A 9,276-nucleotide genomic window follows, 5' to 3' on the forward strand; every position below is an offset into this window, starting at 1 on the left:
ACAGTATCCAGAGAAAATCAGGTGTAGCTGTACTGATATCCGGTAAAATAGACTTCAGAGTGACAAAGATAACAAGAGAAAAAAATGGACATTTCATAATGGTAAAGAACACTATACAACAAGAAGACTTAACAGTCATCAATATTTATGCCCCCAATCAGGGAGCGCCCAAATACACCAAACAAGTACTAACAGAACTAAAGAGAGAAATTGACCTATACACAGTTATACTATGGGACCTAAATACATCATTGACAGCTATGGATAGATCATGCAAACAGAAAATAAATAATGAAATAGCAGCCCTAAATGACACATTAGATGAAATGGACATAATTGACAATATAGAGCACTTCATCCTAAAACATCAGACTATACATTTTTTTTTTTTAGTGTACATGGAACATTCTTAAGCATAGACCATATATTGGGACATAAAATCAGCCTCAGCAAATTTAAGAAGATTGAAATCATACTAAGCATATTCTCTGATCCCAAGGCTTTAAAATTGAATATGCAAAAAAAAATTTGGAACTGCAAAAAGAAAGCAGGAAAACCACAAATAAATGGAGATTAAACAACATAGTTTTAAAGAATGACTGAGTCAAAGAAGAAATTAGAGGAGAGATCAAAAGATATATAGAAACCAATGACAATGGAAGTACATCACACCAAAATTTTTGGGATGCAGCGAAAGCAGTTTTAAGAGGAAAATTTATAGCATTACAAGCCTATCTCAAGAAACAAGAAATATCCCAAATAAACAACCTCATGTTACACCTTAAAGAACTAGAAAAAGAAGAACAAATGAAACCCAAGGTCAGCAGAAGAAAAGAAATAATAAAAATCAGAGCAGAACTAAACGAAATGGAGAACAAAAAGACAATAGAAAAAATTAATGTGACAAAGAGCTGGTTCTTTGCAAAGAGTAACAAAATTGACAAACCCTTGGCTAGACTCACTAAGATAAAAAGAGAGAAGACACTAATTAACAAAATCAGAAATGAAAAAGGGGAAGTAATCACGGATGCCACAGAAATACAAAGGATCATCCAAGAATACTATGAAGGACTATATGCCACCCAATTCAATTACCTAGACGAAATGGACAAGTTCTTAGAAACATATAGCCTTCCTAGGCTGAACCATGAAGAACTGGAAAATCTAAACAGACCAATCACCAGTAATGAAATTGAATCAGTCATCCAAAACCTTCCCACAAGCAAAATACAGGACCAGATGGCTTCACTAGTGAATTCTGACAAACCTTCAAAGAGGATCTAATACCAATCCTGCTCAAACTCTTCCAAAAAATTGAAGAAGAGACTTTACTCCCTAACTCATGTTATAAGGCCAACATTACCTTGATACCAAAACCTGGCAGGGAAAACACAAAAAAAAGAGAACTACAAACCAATATCTCTTATGAATACAGATGCAAAAATCCTAAACAAAATTCTAGAAAATCGAATGCAACAATGCATTAAAAAGATTATTCATCACGACAATGTGGTGTCATCCCAGGGGCACAAGGTTGGTTCAACATATGCAAATCCATCAATGTGATCCATCACATAAACAAAATAAAGGACAAACATCATATGATTATATCAGTTGATGCAGAAATAGGATTTGACAAGACACAACATCCATTTATGAATAAAACACTTAATAAAATAGGTATAGGAGGAAATAAAGGTTTGATAAAGGCCATATATGACAAACCCTCAGCTAACCTCATAATTGATGGTGAAAATCTGAAGCCCTTTGCTCTACATTCAGGAACACGACAGGGCTGTCCCCTATCACCTCTGGTTTTCAACATAGTGTTGAAGTCCTCAACAGAGCAAATAGGCATGAGAAAGAAATAAACAACATCCAAATTGGAAATGAAGAATTTAAATTGTCACTGTTTGCAGATGACATGATGCTGTATATAGAAAACCCTAAAGACTCCACCATAAATCTATTAGGAACAATCAACGAATACAGTAATGTGGCCGGCTACAAAATCAACGTAGAAAAGTCCATTGCATTCCTATATACTAACAATGAACTCTCAGAGAAAAGGAACAAAATGAAATAAATCCTTTTGCAATTGCAGCAAAAAGAATAAAATACCTAGGAATAAACTTAACTGATGAAGAAGACATATATGCTGAAAACTACAAGACATTTTTAAAAGAAATTGAAGAAGACACAAAGAAATGTAAAAACATTCTGTGCTCATGGATTGGAACAATCAACATTGTTATAATGGCCATAATACCCAAAGCAATATACGATTCAATGCAATCCCCATCAAAATCCCAATGGCATTTTTTAAAGAAATAGAACAAAAATCATCAGATTTGTTTGGAACCACAAAAGACCCCGAATAGCCAAAGCAATCTTAAGAAAAAAGAACAATACTGGAGGTATCACACTCCCTGAATTTACCTTGTACTGCAGGGCAACAATAATCAAAACAGCATGGTATTGGCAGAAAAACAGACAGACCAATGGAACAGAATTGAGAACCCAGAAATAAACGTCAATAAATATGGAGATTTAATTTTTGACAAAGAAGCAAAAAACATACAATGGAGAAAAGACAGCCTCCTCAATAAATGGTGCTGGCAGAATTGGATAGCCACGTGCAAAAGAATGAAACTGGACTGGTATCTGTCACCATGTACCAAACTTAATTCAAAATGGATCAAACACTTAAGCATAACACCTGAAACAATAAACTGCATAGAAGAAACATGGGTACTAAACTTATGGACCTTGGGTTTAAAGAACATTTTATGAATTTGACTCCAAAGGCAAGGAAGTACAAGCTAAAATAAATGAATGGAACTATATCAAACTTCAAAGCTTCTGCACAGCAAAAGAAAGCATTGACAAAATAAATAGGCAATCAAGTGAATGGGAGAAGATTTTTGCAAACAGGGCCTCCGATAAGGGGCTAATATCCAAAATATACACGGAACTTATGCAACTCAACAACAAAAAAACAAACAACCCAATTGAAAAATGGGCAGAGGAACTGAAGAGACATTTCTCCAAAGAGGACATACAAATGGCAAATAGACATATGAAAAAATGCTCAACATCACTAATCATCAGAGAAATGTAAATAAAAACCACAATGAGATATCATCTCACCCCAGTTAGGATGGCTATCATCAAGACAAATAGTAATAATTGTTGGAGAGGCTGTGGAGAAAAAGGAACCCTCATACACTGTTGTTGGGAATGTAGACTGGTGCATCTGCTATGGAAAGCAGTGTGGAGGTTCCTCAAAAAATTATGGATATAATTACTGTATGACCCAGCAATCCCTCTCCTGGGTATCTACCAAAAATCTGAAAACAATTATTCATAAAGACACATGTGATCCAATGTTCATTGCAGCTTTATTTACGGTGGCAAAGACAGGGAAACAACCAAAATGTCCTTCGATAGATGACTGAATAAAAAAATTGTGGTATATATTCTCAATGGAATATTATTCAGCGGTAAGAAAAGATGAAATAGGACCAATTGTGACAACATGGATGGATCTTGAGAATATAATGCTAAGAAAAATAAGTCAGACAGAAAAAGCAGAGAACCATATGATTTCACTGATATGTGGTATATAAACCAAAAACACCCAAAGAACAAGACAAACAAATGAGAAACAAAAACTGATAGACACAGACAATAGTTTAGTGGTTACCAGAGGGTAAGGGTGGAGGGGGTGGTAGATGAGGGTAAAAGGAATCAAATATAAGTTGATGGAAGTAGAACTGACTCTGGTTGGTGAACACACAATGGTTTTTATAGATGATGTAGTACAGAATTGTACACCTGAAATCTATGTAATTTCACTAACAATTGTCACCCCAATAAACATTAATTTAAAAAAAAGTAAAAAAACGCTTCTTTCCTTATTTCAAAAATAATTTCTAAAAATAAATAATGAAATGAACAAAAATACAATAGAAAATGATAAAAGTACAAATTGATAGTTACAAAATAGTCACGGGGATGTATAGTACAGCGCAGAGAACATAGTCAATAATGTATACTAAATATGTATAGTCCCAGGTGGGTACTGGGCTAATCGTGGGATCACTGCATAAATTACATTAATGTTGATGTCATAGAAATGGCAGCATGAGGTGAGCCTCTTGAAATCTGCCCTGCAATTCACAACAAATTGAACACTATAATTCCACAAAGGACTCCCTGCCCACATGAAAGGCAAGAGTAAGGGATGCGTGACTGAAATCATCTAAAGTTGGGCAAATTGGGTGAGCAGGGGAAGAGGGAAGGTGGAAGAGTAGAGACAGAGGCTGCACATGGGCCAGTGCTCAGAACTCTGAGCTCCCTGCATTCCAGAGTTACCGCGGTCATGGGAAAGGGAAGAATTCAGACTGTTAGCAGTCCCCTTATGGTACACAGTTCTGCCAGATAGTTGAGTATAAAACCGAGTTGCATCCAACACTCACGGCAGAGCCTCGGAGCAAAGACTGAGGGAAGAAAGGTGAAAATGGTGGTTTAAGAACTCCCTGCCAAACAGGACAGAAGGCATAAGAACGGAGCCAGCCAAGCCCACCTGACTCTCCCAGAGCTTGCCCCAACCCATCTTCCCAATGCTAGAAATGGAACAGTAGTAGTGTCACAACAAAAGAAAAGAATATTTGCAGTTCAGAGATCTGAGGACCTGCAGCCCCGGACTCTCTGGCCAAATAATTATGGAGGAAGGGAGCGAGCCTTGGGTGCAGGATTGGCTGTGCTGGTGGCCACCACCATTGCTCAGAGCCTCCACTCACAATGCACCAAGCCCCTGTCCCCATCTATCTGGGCAGATCCCTTTAGCAGGAAACAGAGCCGATGAAACACACAGGCGCTAAAACTGGTGCAGGAAGAGATTTGGAACTTCAGAGGCTCTCCACACCTCCCCATATAGGCGGTGCCCAGTGACCCAGGTGACCTGTTCACAGAGGAGAAACCCACCTTCCAGGTAATTGCCCCCACTTCCCCATTGTATGAGTAGCCAGAACAGTGCAGAGAAAATAAAACACCTCAGGATGAGAGAGACTAAAAGGCTGCAGCAGGAGAGAAAATAATACTTTCCCCCAACACCTACTGGAAAGAAAAAGAAAGAACTCTTCCTACCAACCTGTTGCAGAATCTACTCCAGTAGATGCCTAGGAAGAGATAATTCAATAATTGCCATGAATGACCAACGTAACAAGGCAGTTCAGAGGAAAATGAAAAGTCTCCAGAAAATGAACCTAAACATGGAAATATGTAACTTAAATAACAGAGAATTCAAGAGTGCAGTTCTGAAAAAAACTTAATGAGATGCAAGAAAACACAGACAAGAAGTTTACTAAACTCAGAAACACAATCAAAGAACAAAAGGAACAGTTTACCAAAGTGATTGAAATTTTTAAAAATAACCAAATTAAATTTCTGGAGATTAAAAACTCATAAAAGAAATAAAGAATGAAATAGCCAGCTTAGGTAATAGAGCTTACCAGATGGAGGAAAGAATCAATGACATCAAAGGCAGAAATCTGAAAATGGCACAGATGGAAGAAGAGAGAGACTTGAGAGTTAAAAGAAATGAAAAGAACTCTTGGCAGAAAAACAGACACATGGATGAATGGAATAGAATTGAGACCCGCAAAATAAACACATGTAAATATGGACAGATAATTTTTGACAAAGAAGCCAACAACATACAATGGAGAAAAGACAGCGTCTTCAATATATGGTGCTGGGAAAATTCGCAAGCCACATGCAAAAGAAAGAAACTATGTACCAAAATTAACTCAAAATGGATCAAAGACACAAACATAAGACCTAAAAAAAAAAAAAAACAACAAAAAAAAAACAGCATAGATGAAAACATAGGTACTAAACTTATGGACCTTGTGTTCAAAGAGGATTTTATCAATTTGACTTCAAAGGCAAGGGAAGTAAAAGCTAAAATAAATGAATTGGACTATATCAAACTAAAAAGTTTCTGCACAGCAAAAGAAACCATCGACTAAACAAAGAAGCAACCAACAGAATGGGAGAATTTTTGCAAACAACACCTCTGGTAAAGAGCTAATATCGAAAATATATAAGGAACTCATACAACTCAAAGACAAAAAAAAAACAAACCGTCCAATTATAAAATGGGCAGAGGACATGAATAGACATTTCTCCAGAGAGGACATACAAATGGCCAACAGATATATGAAAAAATGCTCAACATCACTAATCATCAGAGAAATGTAAATAAAAACCACAATGAGATGTCACCTCAAATAAGTTAGAATGGTTATCATGAACAAGACAAATAATAACAAGTGTTGGAGAAGATGTGGAGAAAAAGGAACCCAGATACATTGTTGGTGGGAACGCAAATTGCTGCAGCCACTATGGAAGGTAGTGTGGAGGTTCCTCAAAAATTAAGAATAGAATTACCATACAACCCAGCAACCCTTCTCCTGGATATCTACCTAAAAACTCTGAAAACACTTATCCATAAAAATATATGTGCTCCGATGTTCATTGCAGCAATATTTATGGTATCCAAGATAGGGAAACAACCAGTGTCCTTCGATAGATGATTAGAAAGAAGATATGATATATATATAGAGAGAATGGAATACTATTTTGCTATAAGAAAAGATGAAGTAGTGCCATTTGCAACAACATGGATGGAACCTGAGATTATTATGCTAAGCAAATAGGCTGAAAAACTAGAGAACCATCTGATTTCACTGATATGTGGTATATAAAACTGAAAGCAACAAAGGAACAAAAGAAACAATTGAAGAGATACAAACTCTTAGACACAGACAATAGTTTAGTGATTACCAGAGGGTAATGGGGGAGGTGGGAGGTAGATGGGGGTAAAAGGGATGAAATATATTCTGATGGACGGAAAAGTCGTTCATGAACACATGTCAACAAAAAAACATCCCGCCTAAGAGAAAGCTTATAAGAATTTATTTGAGCCAAACTGACTACACTTGCCGAGAAGTGAAGTCTCAACGGATTGAGAAAATGCTCCGGAAAATGTCCGTTTTGCAACTTATTTTATACATTAGAATCAAAGGAGGAAGGTTACTTGAAAACCATTGGTTGTAGATTAAGGGACAGGGAGAAAGTGAAGCGGGGAAATCTCTGGGATTGGATAAAAAGCAAACTGGAGAGTAACACACTTTTTTTTACATTGGTAGGTGCAGGATAGTTAATAGCATTTCACAGCACATAGAGATAGTATTTGGGAAACCAGATAACAATGAGGGATTTTGTAGTTTCCTGCTCTGGTGTGGTGGGTTGTGCCGCCTGTTGTGTCTGGAAAAAGGGATTACTCTAACATTCCAAAGGGTATGTTATCCTAGATGCAAAAAGAAAACAGAGAGGCTCACTTTCGGGAAAGGTTGACATTTGTCAAGGAAGCTACAGGCCAAGGATGTGACTTCCCGTCATGGCCCACCTTAGTTAGGAAGTTTTATGTTCATGCCATCCTATGTGGTTATTTTCAGTCTCTTGGGCTTGTCAGGTTTAATATGTGGTCACTTTTCTGTCCACACGCAATGTGATATATAGACGATGTATTACAGAATTGTACACCTGAAACCTATGTAACTTTACTAACAATTGTCACCCCAATAAACTTTAATTAAAAAATAAAATTAAAAATATATAAATGTCTAACCACTATGTTGTACACCTGAAATTAATGTAAAATAATATTGAATGTCACCTGAAATTGATATAAATAAATTAATTAAAAACATGTATGTATCAGCCTTTCATGGAAATGAAAATACAGATGGCTTTTAAATACATGAAAAGATGTTCAGTCCCATTCATGACTAAAAATATATGTAAATTAAAAATTCAACATACTATTTTTTACTTCAAAGAATGGCAGAGATTAAAAAGGGTGCTGATGACGATTTGGGAGCACACTCTTAAATTGTGCAACTGTTACAGTGCTAAAGGTCCGGCTCCTCACAACATGAAAGACAAAACTAGAGAGGCTTGGTGGAAAGAAAGGCAGGTTTATTCAAAACGCTGGCATTCTGAAAGTGTGGCAGACTCCTGTCCAAAGGCGACCGACCTCCAGCATAGCCAAAAGTTTTTATAGGCAGGTAAGGAGAGGCAGAACAGAGGAAAGAGGAACTTGCTCAGGCAATTCCTGAATAAAGGCGCTTCCCAGAGGCTGGTGTCTTGCAGGGATAGGAGTAGATCTTATGCAGATGTGAAAAACGTCTTTCAAGTCAGTGTCCCAGAGGTTTCCTTGAGGAATCAGTGTCATTGAGCCTGGTATGCATACAGAACCATTGAGAGTGGTATGCACAACAAATGTAAACAGTATCATTAAATTTTGGCTGAAGGACTAAGACTCAAAGAAAAACTTTCAGAAAGTCCCAAGCTAACTACACTGTTAAATCAAATTACACTAGAGGTTTAAATCTCAAAACAGAAGATACAGTCTGTCCAATACACAACCTTTATGAAGGGCAAGTAAGCTATAATCACAATTACAAACACACATTGCATTAGTCAGGGTTCTCTAGGGAAGTAGAACCAATAGGAATATATATATATATATATATATATATATATATATATATATATATATATATATATATATAACAAATTGATTCATGCTATTGTGGAAGCTAATAAGTTCCATGATCTCTCACCAAAAAGCTGGAGACCCAGGAAACCAAGAAAGCTGGTAGTATAAATTCCAGCCCAATTCCAAAGGCCTGTGAACCAGGAATGCTTATCGTGTAAGTTTCAGTCCAAGAGCAGGAGAAGATGGAAGTTTCAGTTCAAGTGGCCAAGCAGAGATAGAGAATTCAACCCTCCACCTTTTGTTCTATTCAGTCCCTCAAATGACTGGATGATGCCCACCCACATTGGCTAGGAGGATAATCTGTTTTACTGAGCCTAACAATTCAAATGCTAACTCTTCTGTAAACACCCTTAGAGACATACCCAGAAATAATGTTTAACAAGATCTCTGGTCATTCCTTGGCCCAATCAAGTTGACACATAGAATTAACCATCACACACATATTTTTGACCCCCTATTCCATTTCTAAATATACTTGTATATCTTACACACATGCTCCCATATGTACGCAATTAACTACAGAAATGCAAATTTCTGGCAGCAATTTTTGTACTGTCTCTTCAAAAAATAAATTACATTTTTAAAAGAGAAAGAAAGAAATGCCTTTAGGAAACTGTCTCAGGTAAAATTGAAAATGCAGAGAA

Source organism: Rhinolophus ferrumequinum, chromosome X (assembly GCF_004115265.2).
Source record: "Rhinolophus ferrumequinum isolate MPI-CBG mRhiFer1 chromosome X, mRhiFer1_v1.p, whole genome shotgun sequence".
Classification (NCBI taxonomy): Eukaryota; Metazoa; Chordata; class Mammalia; order Chiroptera; family Rhinolophidae; genus Rhinolophus; species Rhinolophus ferrumequinum.